Consider the following 18,875-nt stretch of genomic DNA (forward strand, 5'->3'; position numbering starts at 1 on the left):
AAATAATAAATCAAATGGAACGTCTGCGGAAAACAGGATGAGTGTTTGGAATATTCAGTAAACTTGAGATGAGAGCTGCAAAACAAGAGTTACTGAATGATTAACCACTGGCTTGTGCAAAACTATTAGCAGTGTAGATATATGCATCATTCCCTCACTGTTCTAAACTTTTTATGGACATAAATAATCAAACTTACATTAAGCTTTATTGGGCAAGTATGTCAACATATGCAGTACAATGGTTTGGGTGTAAACATGCTTCGCTTCATGTAGGTTTTCCTACAGGACCCACGAGTACCTCCACACTGAAGTGCTAACAGTGTGCAAGAAATGTTGGTTGGGTAATAAAATTTAAATATTATTAAATCAATGGAATAGTCTTTAGAAATGGCTAATTAGCTAGATGAGAAGTTAAAGGCCCCTTGCAGTAAGAATGGAGCAGGAGCTGGGAGGTGATTAGCTTAGCTTAGCATAAGGAATAGAAGCAGGGGGCCCCTTAAATCACAATTAGTAATTTTTACATTAGAAAATGAGATACAACATTATGTAGTGAGACTTATTGGTGCTTGTAGGTGTATTTTTGAACTAGCCAGGCTAACTGTTACCACTGCTTTAAGTATTACTGCTCAGCTAAGCTACTAGCCTGCTAGCTGTCGCTCCATTATGCACAGAGATGAAAGTGATACTGAAATTCTCATCACAAGTTTTCTATCCAAATGTCACACAAATTGGATGGAAAGAGTGTTTCCATCGGGTGCTGGTGCATCAAGATAAACAGCTGGTGGCGCCAACGACACCTGACTAGAGTGACATTAAAGCATCGCAGAAGATGATGCAATTAAAAGAGCGCCAGTCAAACGTCCAGAGATGTAAGAAAGCAAGGCAGAAAATGTGACAAAAGTATGTCATTTTTGTGTTTGTTTCGTGTATTGACATGAGTAAAGTTACAGTCTCCTCATCGCTCCACGCCGAACTTCGTCTGCCGCCATTTGTAGTCTCTTCAGTGGACGTTTCATGATTCATTCGCAACGTATGTTTCCATTGCACTTTGCGTATTTTTACCATCGTAAACCGTATCTTTTCCACTACTACCAAGTGTTAAAACGTTTTTGCAATGATTATTCAGCTTTTTTCTGTGTTTCCATCCACCTGTTTTGTGCAAATTTTCAATTAGTCTTTGAAAAAAAAAAAAAAAAAAAAAAAAAAACTGAGTGGAAATGCTGTAAACTTTTTAAAAAAATATTCCAAAAAAGTTCCTTACACTTGGCAGACATAGAAAATTTTCACACTTGCAAAGAACTTTACTGGGCTTATTTCCCAAGATGCTGAACTTTTCCTTTAAATGAATCATAACTGCTTTTTGCTGAGGTGGTGGGGGTGGGGGTGGGGGGCCCTGGCCCACCTTGTGCACCCCTGCCTAACACTGCGCGCCTCAGTCTCCTCCTCCCTCTCAGCCCCGCCCTCTAGGAGTGACTTGGTGTTGGAGAGACAGAGGGACTCTGCACACACACACACACACACACACACACAGAGTCATTCCTCCCAGCCCGCCGTGTCTTCACTAACGGGACAAGTTTAGACCTCCGGGATTTCTCTGCTTTTCCTCTCGCCTCCATGTGAACATCTCGACCCGGACTGAGGTGAGTGCAGACGCTCAGACGTGTTGCCGCTTTGGAGGCTTGAGCCGCTCGCTGCTTGTAACTCAACGCGGGGGAAGACGAGGTTTTTCTCAGCGGAGGGAAAAGCGGCAGGCAGGCAGGAGGAGAGGCATGTCCGACTGTAGCTAGCTCACTTTAGCGCCTCCCCGGAGTCCCTGAACGCCTCAGCACCCCGCGTTTGAAAACGGTCGTTTCCGCCGCCGGCGCCCGTAAATTCAGCTCCTCGGGTTGAGATTAGCCGAATCCCACATCCTCCCCGGGATGTTGCCATTACACCGCTGTGCTGTTACACATGGCTCTGTCTACATCCGCTCCAGCGCCTCTGCAGCGGCCGCTTGGACTCAGTTTGAAACAGTTTTGCAGGCTGCAGAGATTCACTTTTACTCTTAAAGTCACTTTGGGAGCGCGTAAACTTCTGGACGGAAAACATGTAAACAGCGTCAGTTTCTGCCTCTCCTTCGCTACAAGTTGTCTGACAGTACCAAGTTCGCAGCAAAAATAGCTCTAACGTGATTCAACTGGTGATTTAAGGCTCCGGATGTTTATTTTCATTGTCGATTAAACTGCTGATCAAACATTTGATTCGCTACTTAATCATTTGGTATATAAACTATGAGAAACTTGATCAACTGCTTGTCAATCAAATAATTGACCAAACAAAACAAAACCAAAATATTCAATTTACGATGACATAAAACCAGTAAAACCTCACATTTGAGAAGCTGGAAGCAGCAATTTGCGTCAAGAACTGCAGCTATTAGTTAATTGTTTTATTAAGAAATGAGCTGATTATGAGTTGTGTGGTCGTTAAAATGCCTTGGTTGTCCGACCAACAGTCTAAAACCCAAAGATATTCAGCTTACAGCGATGTAAAACAGGAAGAAGCACCAAGTCCTCGTGTTTAACCCAAACTTTTGGGTCAAAAAAGGACGTAAACAGTTAATTTGATTGTCAGAATTGTTGGTGATTCATTTTACATCCTGTTCCTTTTGTCTACAAAGAATATAAATCATGCTTTTATCCACTGCAACAGTTATTTACAGCCCAACAGTTTCAACGTTTAATTATCAGACTGTTTGCTGCTTTATTTTCCAACAAGAAGCAGTCAGCTCAACAGCAGAGACTAGGTCACATTAAACATCTATGAGATGCTTAGCACCACAATGACAGAACTGTACCATTTACAGGCTCTCACTGTCACAGTGTTCACACACTCACTCACACACACACACACACACACAGACTGAAGACATCATGGACTGTGTTCTTCTCACTTTGTGCCACATGTGCACTTTGTTAAGGTAGCAGATATCCCTGCCTGGCTGTGTTGGCCTTTAAATGTTTGATGTGTGGAGACGTCCTGAGCTCTTTCTTCTGCCGTTCCTCTCAGCATCTGCACCGGCTGTCAGCTCATGTTAGAAATAGGCTGTTAGAGGGAGGGACAGCGCAATCTGTCTTCATGCATGCACACTTACTGTACTGTACACACACACACACACACTCATTTGCAAGTGCACATGCAGGCATATACAAGAGATGAAGGAAGTGCATCCGTGCATGCAAACATGGAAGTACCTGAAAATGACCTGCAGGTCTGCGGCACACACATCCAGACTGTAATGTTCAATTACATAAACCTTGTGCTGTATGCACAAGGCTTAACGATGACCCAGGGGTGTGCCATATCATATTATTCACAATAATAGTATAATTTTTGATATGATAAAAAAAGCCCCCAACGTGATAATGGCAGTATTCCTACTTGTTGAGGTAATAATGTCAGCTTGTTATGCACAGCGACAACAAGCATGGCTGAAAGTGAAAGTCACATCGCTTCTGGCTCCACAGTGGAGGAGTCAGTTCCAAAAAGGGGAGCGACTGCAGCAGAGTGGAAGTGGTTTGCTTACAAAAGATCAGATGAACAACAAACCACGGTAATGTGTAGGAAGTGCAAGACGACTGTAACAACAAAACGGGGCGATGCAAGAAACTAATTTCGCAGCCTCAAGCAGAAGCACCTGGTCGGGTACGAGCAGAGCTCAGCAGCTACTGTGAGAAACCAAGCAGACAAACTACACTGGCTCAGCATTGCCGGATCTGTGGCAAGTCTGCGCAATTATCCTGAAATACCATGATATTATTCGAGGGTCGTGTTACCCACCGCCCACCCCTCAACGGCAGCGTGTGCTTTCTTTCAGCTTTGAAACGCGCGGTTCACAAGTGATGTAACGGAGCGTAATAGCAAACTGGGACTCAGTTTTCAGACACCTTTATGGGTTTTTTTTAATCACACTGGGGCCCACACTGGTTCTCGGCATGTGATGAGCAGTAAGAGGTGTGGTCGTGGTGACGTGGTGTGCAGAGCATCGTGCGCGGAGGCAAAGTGTAGTGCAGCTTTACGCCACCTTGTGTGGCAGGTGGCGGGGGTTGTAAAAGCAAGACAAGACAGTTTTGGCAAGCAGGCAGTCGTCCTCTGTCGGGGAGGAAGACTACTGATTTGAAGGCTACTATTTGTGTTTACTGCCTGATCAGCGTGGCGGCAGCTGCCAGCTATGGGACAGTAATTAAAAGTTAAAATCTTTTGCACATTGTCAACCTAATTATTGGAAGAATGATGTTCTTTCCAAACGGGCTAAGCTCTGTCGAAATTATGTCGCTGGTGTTTGCTCTTGTTGTTATTAGTGTTTGGACCTAATGTTCCCATATAAACACACCATTACGGCCCCATCTGCAGCACACTCTTCCACGTTGCAACCAACAGTTCCTCTGGTATCTCAGGCAATAAATCGTTAGGCTGTATACGGTGTAATAGCAGAATTGGATTCCTCTGAGTGTCTGGCCGTGCCGTCTCTGATCTCTGAGGAGCCCTGCTGCTCTCCTTCAGTACTCCCCCTTCACTGATGAGCTGCCTCCAGAATATGTTCTCTGTAGTTGTGTACCCTAACTGATGTTTAATTATTCCGACACGGTGATTTGGCTGTGGCTCATAAAATATTGAAACAGCGGCGGCCCAGGAGGCACACTGAAAGACACCGGCCTCACTTCATCTCTAAAAACGACTTGGAGAGCGTCTGTGGCTGATATCAAAGCAAGTCAACACGGACAAACAACCACCACAGAAGTTGTTCGGCAATATTTTTGCTTAAAGACAATACAATTTCCGTTCAGCAGTCCTCCCAGGAAGTAATTTTCTTATGTTTATATTGGAAATCTCTTTCTTGACCTCCTGCTGCTTAAGATGTCTTCTCTGAACCAGTGTGCTCGCTTACTATCGAAAAGCGATTATACTAGATCAGCGTTCTGATTACAGCAAGCAACCAGGTGCTGCCTGCTAATCTGTGGTTTTAATACTGAGACAGGCGAATCTCATGGCAGCAATCAAGGCTACTTAAAGTCTGATGCCCCATTTCTTCATCGTTTTGTAATCAACTTTCTTAGAAATACGCACCTGTTGAGTTTGAGCTTCCCCGCAGGCTGATGTAAATATGTAGGTTTGGCTTGAGAGATAACACTTGTGTGTGAGCTGGTGAGGAAATGAAGACACAAAAGTTAAATCAGGAGAAATCGTTCATGTGGTCGGACTGACAGGGTTGTGAATAGTGGCAGTGGTGCGCAGCAGTCCTTGTATCGGGCTCCGGCGCAGGTCAGAGTGATAGCAAATGAAATCCAGCGTGCATGTGAATTATTCTTTAGCTCGTCCCTGAAGTGGTGCTTTTTGGCCGTGTAAACACTTATGTGATCAGCGGACATAATGGCGGATCCCCTGCTGAAGGATGCTGGGATATCTGAACCCCTCATGTGACCGCTCGCTGAGAGGATAAAACCACAAACATCATTGTTTTCTAGAGAAGAGCTTTAGCACCATGGCATGCCAATCGATCAGGGCTGTGTGTGTGTGTGTGTGTGTGTGTGTGTGTGTGTGTGTGTGTGTGTGTGTGTGTGTGTGTGTGTGTGTGTGTGTGTGTGTGTGTGTTTCCCAATTTGTTCGTTTGTGTGGCTCTTAATTTTGCAAATGGTCACTGTCCAGTTAAAACCACATATCTCCAGATTTGGCGATATCTAAGATTTTCAGATATTACAGTCTCCTTTCTGACCCCCGGCAGGCATCAGTCACACCAGTATTTATAATCTGAACTGTCTAGAAATGATCTAAAAGTGATCTAAACTATAAACTTCAGACTGAAATCAGTTCATTTCAGTGGAGCTGCTGTGATTAGCGACTTTACTTGCATTGAAGTAAATTTATGTGGTTCGTTTGCATGGAGTTGAACTTTGGAGAATTTTAATATGACAATTTGCAGCACAGAGCAGTTTCAAACTCCAAAAAATAAGTCAGACATGTAACCAGATCATTAACCGTACAGGTAAAATAACACCACCCAGTCCCCAGTGTCAAAACCAGATCTGCAGCAGTTAATCAAATGAAGTCCATCAACAGAAAAATAATTGACTATTTTGAAAAAACGATTAATTGTTTGAGTTTGAATTGTTTTGTGCTTTTCTGTTTTATATCAATATAAACTAAACGTGTTTGGATTTTGGACTGTTCGGACAAAACAAGCATTTGTTGTTGTCACCTTCAGTTTCCAGAGGCATTTTTCACAATTTCCTGGCATTTTATATACCGAATGATTAATCAGTCATGAAAATTATTGTTAGTTGCAGCCCTAATCAAATCTGTGCACCCACTCCGTTAGACGTAAAAGAAACCTCATTACATGGTCCTTCACACTCCCTCCATTACTCAGGTTGCCATCAAAACAACACTAGCCAAGACAAATATGTCCAATAAGTCATTAATTCCAGCTTCCATTAATATGACAAACAAGCCATGAAGTGCTTAGTTCTCTAACACATGCACACATTTTCCTGTGCAGATATATTGGCTGTGTCTACGTCGAGGTATCCTTGGGCAAGATACTGAACCCCAAATTGCTCCCGATGCTGTGCCATCAGTGTGAAAGAGTGTTTGTGTGTGTGTGTGTGTGTGTGTGTGTGTGTGTGTGTGTGTGAATGGTTATTGCTTGTGATGAGCAGACGGCCCCTTGTGTGGCGGCCTCTGCTTCCAGTGTGTGAACGGCTGAACGCTGGCTCATGTTGTAAAGAGCTTAGAGTGGTCGGCAAAGGCTAGAAAAGCACAATATAAATACAGTCCGTTTATCGTTTAAGGGTTAAAAAAAGACACAGTATAAGTTGTTGTTTTCTATATGTCTCTGAATGTGTTCGGCCATTGTGGGTGATGTTGCAAGTCAATGATCAGGACTGTTTTATATGGCAATATTAGATTTTTTTAATAGGATTTTTGCATCAGTGTGATGAAGGGCCTCCAGTTGTCAGGCATTTAATTTGCAGGATTAACACAGACAGACGTTCATATCTGGTTATTTTATCAATAAGATGTTTCTCAATTGATTTCCCAGAAAATGTATCACATAACATATATCAATATTACGATATAACATCACATATAGCGTAATAGTTTCATCCTGCGCTATAAACTGTGCGAGGATGCATGTATGAGTTTTTCTTAGTTTACTTGAAGTGTAAATTTGTTCTCTCGTATAAGTGCGGTTCTGCCTTTTAATGTCCATGAAGCAGTTTGTTGTTGCAGCTAAAGCAAAAGTAAAAGCATGTGTCTTTACAGGCTTTCATGCATTATGACTCACAGTGTTTTTACACCCTTTATGACGCTGTGATGTATTTGTAGCTTATTTCATGTGTCCGCGTTGAGGCCAAACATTTCATGCAGACTGTCTTAAGAAGCAGACCCACCAATCGGAGCCAGCGGAGTGTAGTGAACAGGAAGTGAGCTTTGAGTTTGTGGCCTGCTCTCTGTGTTCAGGAAGGCGTTTGACCGAGGGGGGCATTGTAAAGGTTTTTTCCTCACATTGTTGTGGAAAGCACAGCAAGCCTCTCTGGTCTAGTTTGAAATAAGCACATGGTTACTCGTATATGAAACCCTTTGGTTTTTGACTCTCCTATTGAAGCTGTCTTCATAATGCATAGAGAGCGCGACATGACTTCTCCTCTGGTGCACCTGAAGCGCTGCTTTCCAGCTATTCTTCATGCGGTCTATAGTAAACAGATTTTGAGCTCTCTAAAAATACTCGCTGTCCATGAAGAGTCATGCTTTTATTCTGCCCTCCTGATGAACAAAATGTCTCTTAGATTAGACGAACACAGCTGTCGAACTTCAAAGGCAAAATTCAGCCAACATTGAAAGTGTTGTTGAAATAGTCCCTGTGTGTATCTGTGTGTGTGTGTGTGTTTGCGTGTGCGCGCTCGTATGCTTTTTGAAGGCTGTTTTTATGAATTCTCCCTCTGCTGTTTGAGATGGGGCCTTTAATGTCTGGCTTGCTCTGTCTTCCGTCTCTGTCTGCGCTCTACACCCACTGGTCCGCACACACTGGTGCCTGGCTGTGCCTGGCCGTGCCAAGGCTGCAGTTGAGGGGTGTGTGTGTGTGTGTATTTTGTGGTTTTTGCCCTTGGTGCTGTTCCTTCTCTGTAGGCCTTGTGTCTGTGCGAGCGAGAGTGTAGATGTGTCTGCAAGTGTCAGCTTTTACCCTTTTTGGAGAATGGCTCACTGTGCTTGAAAACCCTCAATACACACACACAAACGAATTCCTGCTCACACACACACACACACACACACACCACGCTCTGTTAACCACTAATGTTTCGTCCATTAAGGTTTTATAAACTAGTGAGAAGTGTTGCTTCAGCCTGATTTCTCGAGTGCAGGATTGCTTCAAAGTGATGAGTGAGCACAAGTTTGTCTGAAAGTTCACTTGTAGGAATCCTAAAAAGAAATGTTTTAAGTGTAAGAGTCTAGATGTGATGCTCGAGATGGTCAGGACAGAACAGGTAGCTCAGACATGCCAGTGGTTTGTGGCCTTCTGTTGGTCAGTTTTCTGCCGCCGTGGTTCAGGTACATCAAGGAAGAAGTTATTTTTTGTTTGGGCGCAGGATGTCTCAGAAATCACGTTAACAGCCTTTAATTAAAACAAATAGTGTAAAGGAACAGGTGCTGAGGTTCTTTTTGGTTTCTTAACATTGTGAAATCAGCCCTTTTCAAACTCCTCCTCCTCAGCTCAGCACCAGCAGAAGAGCACTGCTTGTACGTACGCTGTAAGCTATTTCTGTGCGCTACATTTCTTATGATGGAAAAGCTAACTGCTGGCACTGCGTGTCTAACAGAAAACGGGCCAGCTTCTCTGGAGACCCTGTGTTGGAGCTGCATATGGAGGCTTTCCTGCAGACGATCCTAAAAAAGTAGTGTGATGTTGTGTTACATCAAATTTATTGATATTTGTCACATTTTTGTATTCTCTTATTGAATTTTTGAAGTTTTATTCATCCTGATGACCAAATGTGATTAAATTGTTAAACACAGAATTCATAAAATACAGAAAAGACTTTCATAGGGCCCGACACCTCCCTCCAATCCTGGGAAATCTGCCTTTAAACTTCTTTAGTGTTGTTCCAGTCTGTGGTTCGTTTGCATTTTTCTTTCCTCATCCAAATGCTGATGTTTAAATATTGCCAGTGTCTGTCAAGATATTTACATAGAAAACTGACAACAGCGTGGGGTTAGTGGAGCGAGTACGACTGAAGAAAGTAGCAAAAAAAGACCACTTCCTCTACCCTACTTGGAAGATAATATTGTGTGGCATCAAGCTGGACTTGCATGTTATTTCGTGCTCAGTGAAGGATTTTCTTGCAAACAGTGTCATTGCTAATTTTGTCATGACACATGCACAAGACTTTTTCCTGCTGGGAGTGCACTGTCTTTGCACAATAATCATATCGCAGCTTAACAGGAAGTGATCTCTGACGGTGTTCAGGTGAACAGGTGGATAACATATTCCATATCCCAGACATGAAAGCATCATGCGTTACAGCTGCATTGGATGCTCTGGACAGGACCAGCTTCCCTCCCATCAGCAGCAGAGCTTGTAGCATGATCGCCACTGTCGCAAGATTCAGGTTAACTGTGCTTTTTACATTTTGGGGTTATCATCATCAAAACTATCTTTGGTCTTTTTGGGATTACATCAATAATTTAACATTGTTGCAAAGCTTTTATTGCACCTACAGTGACATGACAAGTTGTCTTCAACTCGAGCTCTTACATTAGAACTTACTTTATCTGTGACGTGACATGAGCGGAAACGCTCACTGAGAATCACCAAACTGTCAAGAAGGACGAACAGATTGTGGAGTTCAGCTGTACTCTCATCTGTTATGTCTGCCTTGCTTCTCTGAAACTAACAAATCCAGACAGATCTATGTTTTGTAGTGTAGTAAAATGAGTAATCAGCATGTAGCTCTTACTCTGCCCCCGCCTGCAGTTACTGGGACAGTGCAGGCTCACTGCGCACCCATCTTTGGTTCAGCAGTGGATTAGAAGTGACACTTACTGCAGGCGAGCTGAGTCTAAGCCTTGTTTACTCTGGCTTGGTCTTAGCCGGAGACTCAAACCATCATTAGGCAGCGAAATGACTCAACAGTGGGACGGAGCTCCAGACAGGGAGAGCGGGAGAGAAGCAAAAGATGGAAAAAAGAGTCGGAGGAACAATTCAGAAAAGAAAGAGGAGCACAAAAACAGAGCATATTCCCGAATTGGCCTGGAGATAAAGTGAACCGGATGACTGCAGCAGGGGGGCAGTTAGAGCCTGGAGGCCAGGGCGTGCTGTGGTCAAACCCTTTTCTAAATAAACAGACTGATTGGTCTAAAATAAACATGAATCGCTCATGTCAGCGTGGAGCAGATGGACGAATAACCCCACCCAGAACCGGGACAGGACAGCAGGCCCTAAACATGGGCTGCTGCTGTTGTGCAGAGATTTTGGTTGTTGGCCAGATTTTTCCTGCTCTGAGGTTGAGGCATCTTTTTTCTTTTTTGTTTAAAGCCATGCACGCAAGGAAATCAGCAGAAAACAACCAGTTCAGACATTTATCCAATTCAAAATTGACTTGCAATGAGGGGCTCAGTGCGGCATGGGAACCCCGACTGGAGGCTCTGGATCACTTTTTTTGAAAGCTGTAAACATGGTCGTCTGGCTGGCACTTCAGACCTGCACGCTGTTCTGCTAATGTAACAGAAAGCAATAGGCTCATGGTGGGCAGGTGAAATAAAAGCTCTCCATTTGAAAAAAAAAAAAAAGGAAGAAACATCCAAAGGAATAAAAGGAGCCATCACACAATAACGGAGATGACGAGCAAATGGAGACTACAGACTACAGAAGAATAATTAGACTATTTTCTGGACATGGCAGGATATGAATCTTTACTTCACAGTGCCTGCTGGTGAGAAGAGTTGAATTATTATCCTTCAAAGTTAGCCTAATGGACTGTAAGACAGGAATACAGACGACTGAGTCTAGATGAGGAGACTTAAGCTGCTTATACACTGGGAACCTGCAACCGTTCTGCTTAGTTCACGAGTTCACACAGGTCATCTGCTGTATATGGAAAAAGTCTGTCTTTGGCTGCGTGACGTGTCTGTGTTGAATAGATTGGGCAGGAGATGGTATGTGGCTCGGGAGACGAGGCAATGCAGGATATTAAAGGTACCCTGTGCAGTTTTTGACTTCTAATGGCTCCATAAAGCGATGTTTTATGATTGGGGCCTTGTTTTGTGTTTATCATGCACACCTGTGAGCACATGATGTTGTGTGATTCACATTCCTGCTGCTGGCTTCATGCTGTTACAGCGAACGAAGCAGCGCACAAGTGCACCTGCAAAGGAAATGAAGGAGAGGACGACGAGCTACCAAACCCGGGTGGAAGCGAGGCTTGATTTGCAGATGTTTTACGAGGAAGGAGATGCATTTAGAGATGTAGTGATTAGTTGATTGGTTGATTAGTGAATTAAGAGCATTGGCAACTATTTTGATAATTGATCAACCATTTGTTATTTTTCATTCTCTGATCTCAGCTTCTCGAATTTGTGTGTTTTCTGGTTTGCTTAGTCTTCTGTGATAGTAAACTGAATGTCTTTGGGTTTTGGGCTGTTGCTTGGACAAAACAAGACATTTGAAAATGTCCCTTTGGCTTTGGCAAATTGTGATTGAGGCCAAATGTTTCATTGATCAATCAAGAAAATAATCAATAGATTAGTTCATACTGAAAATAATCGTTGCACAATGCATTTTGGAGAGAAACACTGAATGTGAACCGAACTTTGGCTTGTTTACAAGACATCTCCTCAGGGTACCACTGTAATCTCTTTGCATTGGCTCATGCAAGGAAACAGTCACTCTCTGCAAGCTTCGACTGGATGTATCGCTGCTTTGCTCTCACCAGAGCTGTTGCATAAAGTGTCTTCAGCTTTAATATGTCTACAGAGCTTTGCATAAAGAAACGCAGCTCCTGTTTCCACATGAAGCAAACATGGAAATAAACCACTTGACAGGTTAAAAGTGGGAGCTGAGAACCACCGACACGTCATAATACACGACAGGATTGTCTGTAGAAACGGTAACAGAGGCGATGGTTATCTGTTTGGTCACTGACGTTCACTGAGTTCATTGAACTGATTCTGGCCTCGTCTCCCGTTCGAAGTGTGTTTCTTTGTGGTTAAATGCGTGATGAAGAACAAGCACTGCTGAAAAAACAGGTTCAGTTTATTTTAAAGGCCTTTGTTGGAGGCTATCCTTGCAAGAAACCTCAGTCTACATGAGCAACGATAAACAAGCGGCTTACGAGGTGTACAGTAAGAGTGCTCTAAATCCTTCAGTTTACACACTGTCTGCTGGGTAATCTGAGGCTTCAGCCTCCCTCTGACCTGCTGCTGACTGCGGTGGACTTCTGCAGGGACGGAAAATGTTTCTGTTTGAGTGTATTAGTTGACATAGATTTGTGTCCGTGCTACAAATGGAAGATCTGGTGGTAAAATGATTATTCAGTCAAGTAATGATTATTTAAATCTATACTACAACCCTGATTCCAAAAAAGCTGGGACACTGTGTGAAACATTAATAAAGACAGAAAGCAATCTTTTACAGACTGTGTTTACCGAAGATTTTACAAAGTGTAGTAACATCTGCTATACAGTCATGTGTTCACAAAGTGGTGAGCCTCGCTCCATCCTCGCTTGTGAACGACTGAGCCTTTCCAGGATGCTCCTTTCATACCCAATCATGATGCTATCACCTGTTACCAAACGTGTTGCATCACATTCAGAATGGGCAGATATTTACAACAATCAATGAAGCTGATGAGGTCAAACATTGAATATATTTTGCATTGTTTTCAGTTGAGTTTATACCAACAAGTACTAGCAAATGACCACATTCTGTTTTTTTTTTCTTCTTTTTATTTGTATTTTCAGAATACAAACACAACAAAGCATGGTCAAACAACAAAAAGAATGGGGGGGGGGGGGGGGGGGGGGGCTCTCTCATTTTGATAAAAATCCAAATTATTACGTGTAATATGATGTATAATCCATCATCCTTTTTTGGAAGACAGTCCATTTTTCCCAGCGCTGATGATAAGACTTTGCTTTGTTTCTTAAGTAGTGAGTCAGCTTTTCCATAGAAAGAATCTCCTCTACTAATTCCAACCAGTTTGTTAGTGTAGGGGGGTCGCTTTTCAGCCAGTTCCTAGTGATGGTCTTCTTGCTCGCCAATATCAGGATTGAAGCAGACATCCTTCGTACGAATAATACCTTCCGGGATCAAGCCTAAATACACTATCCGTGGGTCTTAAGGAATGTTACAACCAAGAGTCTGCATAACTATGTCCCAAAAAGGTCGTATCCTTGTACAGAGCCAAAAGATATGTGAATGGTTGGCGTTCAGAGTACCACATTGCCTCCAACAGGTCTGCTGTGAATTTAAAAGTTTGTTTCTGGGGTGTAACAAAAAAAACGCATCAAGTTTTTCCACCCAAATTCTCTCCACCTTCTGGAGCATGTAGATGTTTGTTGTGTTTTACACATTGAATACCAATCACTCTCTGATATAGTTATACCGAGTTCAAATTCCCATTTGGCTTTGACATAGAATGAGTTTCTGTAGAGACCACATTCTGTTTTATGTATGTGTTACACAGCTTCCCAACTTTTTAGGAATTTGAGTTATAAACAAAGAAAAGCTTAAAAATCCTAACCTGTTTGTTTTTTACTGTAATTTTAAAAGAGAGAAGGTTGCAATATGCAACAGAAAGAAAGTGCTGCATTTGGCCTTGAGTGCTGCTTTTTTGGGTGCTTGCTTTCAAAAAGCGTAAGTAAGTAAACCTTTTTAAAGCACGGTCACAAAGTGCTTTACAAACACAAAAAGACAAATAAACAAGGTGAAATACAATTCAATATAAAACACGACACGGCGAGAGAGAGACCGGACAACAAAAACAACAAAATATAAGCAGCAGAAGAGATCTATAAAAGGGCTTGTCCATAAAAATGTGTTTTTAGAAGCTGATTGTGACCGATCAAAGATTCAGCCAGTCTGATCGACGGGGAAGACGATTCCAGAGGGCTAGAGCTCAAACAGGGCACACCATCACCTTTTGTGTTGGGGTTGGAGCAGGGGATGGATGAACGGCTGAGATTAGAGGATCGGCGTACGGGACAAGGACGTCGGAAATGTAACTGGGCGCAAAGTCATACAGAGCCTTGTAAGTAATCAACAGGAGCTTGTAGTGTTTTCCGAATTTTGCAGGAAGCCAGTGGAGGGAAGCGAGAACACGGGAGACGACCGTCAGTTGTTCTAGTTAATAGTCTGGCAGCTGCTTTCTGAACTAGCTGCAAACGGCTTCGAGCAGCTTGACTGACACGCATATAGAGCGAATCACAATAATTCAAATGTTAATTAGTAGTTGAAGATCTGTAGAAAACATCTGATTTGTGCAATAATTTTGTCTGTTGCTGCACTTTATCACGTTACGTGATTGGCTGCGCTTTTCATGTGTTACATTTGGACGTGCTTTCTCCGTTTATTTACATTTGTCCTCCCTCACATTTTCCCCATCTTGAGTGACTGTGAGACGAAAATGAATCCTTGCGGAGAGAAAGAAAAGCATCTTCTGAATCCGCTATGAATGCACAAACACCACCCGCGCTTATAGAGTGTTTTTGTTGTTCGGCTTCATTTTTATTCACGCCGCGCCAAGGACATAGCCGATAGATGTAGCAGATTGATAGCATTTCACTGCGTGTCTCAATATTTCAGGCACAGCTGGCTGCTGCTTATTCTGTCCATGTAGATTTTTAACATTTTTGCACTTTTCATTTTCCTCTAATTCACTCATCTAGCTTCTTTTTCAGTATATCCCACTACAACGCTGTTTTGTTCCTCCGTCATCCAGCTCCTACGTGACCAAAAGGTCCCTTAAGTGAAGTTGTCAGATCATTTCTGCTGGTGTGTTCGTGCCAGTGTGGGTGCAGCATTGGGTGCCCACCGAAGCAATGATTGGTGACACCTGTGTGTGTCCTTAACCAGGCCTGTCGTGCACTGAGAGGCCTCGTGGGACTTGATGAAAATGGAGTGCCAAAACGTCTTGGCTCGTTCAGGCTTTTTCAGTCATTAGGATGAAGTATATTTAGCATTAGTCTTCTGCAGCGCTCCCTCCGCTCGCTCAAAACAACAAGATGGAGAAGCGGGAGAAAAATAGAAACTTCACATACCTTTTTTTTTATAGAAACATGCAAAGCAGAAAAATGTCATGACGTCAAACAAGTGAGAGATTGTGTTTGTGTCGGAGCAGATTCTCGAAATAGTAGAGTAGAACTAATGGAAATGGCCTGATGTGAAAACACAGTCAAAGACAAACTGCTGCTTCATGACATTCTGCCCCAAAAATGTGAGAAAATGACACAATATTTAATAAAACAATTGGGAAAAAGTGTCTACTTTCTACCTTTTTAAAGAAGTCAGGACTCATTTAAATGAAATTAAAGGTCTTTAGGGCAGGGGCGAAAAGGACAAAAAAGGGCACATATAGCGTGTCCTCGCCACTGAAGAGGGCACTTTAGCACGCATTTTGGCGTCCAAGAGGGCACTTGAGCACACGTTTTGGCGTCCAAAAGGGCACTTTAGCGCGCGTTTTGGCTCCCAGGGGACACTTTAGCACGCGTTTTGGCTCCTAAGAGGGCACTTTAACACGCGTTTTTGCTCCCAAGAGGGCACTTTAATGCACGTTTTGGCTCACAGGGGGCACTTTAGCATGTGTTTTTCAACAATTGGGCCACGAGGGGGGGCGGTCGCCCCACCTGCCCCCCCGTGCACACCACTGGTCTTAGATTCAAACTACCATCGCGGTTGGATCTTTCCTCCCCTGTGTCTTACACATTTCCACTGGATTGATGACGCGACACTGGTGGGGGCTGCCGGCTCTGGTGCGGTGCTGACCTGGCTGTGTCAGGCAGGACGAAGAACAGCCATGAATTGGGTTAACAGGAATTATAATGTGGACTTTGCATGACTGCAGGGCCAGCAGTGTTGTGCAGCAGTGATTAATATGTTGGTCACTTCCATGTTGGTCAGTAGGCCCTGCAGGATCAGTCCTGGCACAGAAATATAGAGTTGCTGCAAGATTTGCTGGCTTAGCATTTACAAGCATCAAGTAAACGGCTTATGTGGACATAAGCTAATGTAACTTGGGCGCCTATGAGTTGAGTTGAGCCGATTGCATCATGTTTATCACTGTGGAATATTGAATTATGTTTGGCCACCTAAAAAAGTTGCCTCGGCTCAGTTCTGAATGCAGCGGCCAGTCGCAGCATCCTGCAGCGCAGCAACACCTCGCTTCTGTCGATGTGCAGTCTGCCGTCTACCACTGCCCTGGTTCATTACGACAGGGGAGACAATGACCCAGAATCAAGTTGACCTGAGCGCTTTAAATCAAGGCTACACTGGAGGAAATAAATTCTCTCCCCACCAGCATGCCCAGCGCCAACTAGGACAAGTAATCCAGACAGAATAAAAACGTCCTCTTAGAGGACGCCGAGGGAGAGAGGGATGGAGGAGTGAAGACGTGATGTACGCTAAGAAAGGAAGCGTGAGAGGAGCTGGATTATTGATGGGGTGGATGGAGGTAGAGAAGTAGTGCTCTGCCGCAATAACAACATGCTTTCTGACATAAGACAAGTTATCTCATGGGACACAGATCTGAGCAGCCCCGTGGAAAGTAAATAACTAAACTGTTAGCAGAAGATACACTTTTCATCCATTCTTCTACATTATATTTGCAGTTTTTTGTCTGTTTATAAATCCGAGCACAGATTCTCTACTCAGTTTTCCTACCAGCTCATTGAATGCGATCCTAATATTTAGGTGTATTGAGTATCGAGACTGTAAAAAGTACCACAGATGGCACTGAATTTCACAACTGCAGTCTTGTTTACTTATTCTTTGATCAGATAGTCGTCATTTTGCCTATTTTAGTCTTTATTAGCTAGCTCTTGAAGATCATGTGGTGCAGTCAAAAGCTCCAGAACAACAGTGAGTAAGTAGGCCTTGAGCTGCTTGAGTTAAGATTTTTTATTCAGCTGCTGGTTCCAACGTGTAGAATGAACCATCAAGCTCAAAATGTCACCAGGCTGTTTTATTTAGACATCTGTACTGAATCAACAAACAGGATTTACCGTGTTAATTATTTAGCTTTAAACGTGCAGACACGTGTGTTTTGTTATTGACGAGCATAGCCAGGCTAGCTGCTTCCCTCTGTTTCCAGTCTTTTTGCTAAGCTAAGCTAGCCAGCTGCTGGCCGTAGCTTCATATAGAGATGAGAGTGGGGTCTGTCTGTTCACACATCACATCACACTGTATGTTCAGCATTTAAAAACAGGGTTTTGTAGAAAAACATATTCATGTTTGTCAAACTGCTGTCAAGAAACAGCTGTATTGGTATTAAATCACTATATATATATATATAAATATATTCCTCTGCGAAGTATAAGACGTGGTGTGATGTTCCAGCTTCTGGCTCAGAGTAGTCCAGGACCACCAAGAAGGCCACCTGTTGCCTCATTTGACTCAAAACATGCATTAAGGCGTCTTCTTTAAAGATTTGAGTCTTCGACCAAGTGTGTGTGCGTGCGTGTGTGCGTTTGTGTGTGTGTGCGTTTGTGTGTGCGTGTGCGTGCGTGTGCGTGTGTGTGCATGTGTGTGTGTTCACTGAAGCCTGCTCTGTTTTCTGTTTATCTGTTTACACACAGCAGCAGCTGCTACTCTGCTTCGTTCTCTCCACTCCCCCGCGTCTCCTCTTTTCCTTCTTTCTCTCTTTTTTTGTTGGGGAAGGAAACTGTTGCTGAGTGGAGCCCAGACAGACGTCCATAGCATGATGCAGCATAAAACACTGACAGCAGAGACGAACTTCATGGAGAAATTAAAATAAAAATGTCAACACTTTTGAAGAGTTATCTTATTCCAACAAAATTTGTAGCCTGTCGAGTGATGACGGAATTTCCCATTTTCATGAAATCACCCTTTTCTTACATGTTTATTTCCACATTCGTGCCAGAATTGAAGGTGAACGAGGTTTTTAACTGGGGAACGTGAGGGAGAAGTGAATGAAAACATCCAGGTGATTAGTAAGCCAAGCAACATAACGCCTGATTAAAGAGATTAACATATAGTAATTGGGGGTGGGGGTAAAAAAGGTACAACCACAACATCAGGACATTATGCAACGCGATGTTTACGTTATGTGAGGGATGTTAGATTAAATTTATAATACTGGAATCTGATTACATAATTCAAAATACATGAGATGAGAATGAAACAAGAGAAAAAAGCATCTGATTGATTTAAGGGAACTGCAGCAGTATGTGAGCTCTGTGCAGGGTGGGTGTACAGTGACTCCCACTGCTTAAGGTGTAGTGTGCGCGTCCTCCTGGCTCTCCTAACGCCGAGCTGCGTTCTGTCAGTTTGACTTCAGTGGCTTCAGGTCGACGTGGCCAGGGGTCGCGTTTCGGCTAATGGCCGCGGTTGTCACAAAGGTCAGATGTCAGATCTCAGTGTTAGCTGTCAAAACCAACTGCTTCCTGTTTTAATGGCCGTGTGCTGGGTCATTAGCCTTTTGTGCAGTGTTTCTTCAACACTGACTCAGGGCCCAAAATAATTGCGAGCATATGATAATGAGGACTTCTGGGTAAAACTGAAGTTCAGAAACTTGAGCCGCTGTCTCTGTCTGATCATTTAAAGATAATTAAGGGTTATTACAGCTTGGATCTTTTTTTTTTCTCCATTCTTGACGGTGATGCTAACA

At 43.2% G+C, this 18,875-nt stretch overlaps 1 protein-coding gene across 1 annotated transcript in view; it reads left to right on the forward strand.

The window, feature by feature from the left end:
• Nucleotides 1-1,483: 1,483 nt before the first annotated feature.
• ppp1r16b (protein phosphatase 1, regulatory subunit 16B) overlaps nucleotides 1,484-18,875 on the forward strand; it is a 91,228-nt gene continuing 73,836 nt past the window's right edge. The window contains exon 1 of the mRNA XM_041954400.1: nucleotides 1,484-1,640. The gene's annotated coding sequence lies outside the window, so the exon portion shown is untranslated. The remainder of the gene's footprint in view (nucleotides 1,641-18,875) is intronic.

The sequence above is a fragment of the Chelmon rostratus genome, chromosome 2 (assembly GCF_017976325.1).
Source record: "Chelmon rostratus isolate fCheRos1 chromosome 2, fCheRos1.pri, whole genome shotgun sequence".
NCBI classification, from domain to species: domain Eukaryota; kingdom Metazoa; phylum Chordata; class Actinopteri; order Chaetodontiformes; family Chaetodontidae; genus Chelmon; species Chelmon rostratus.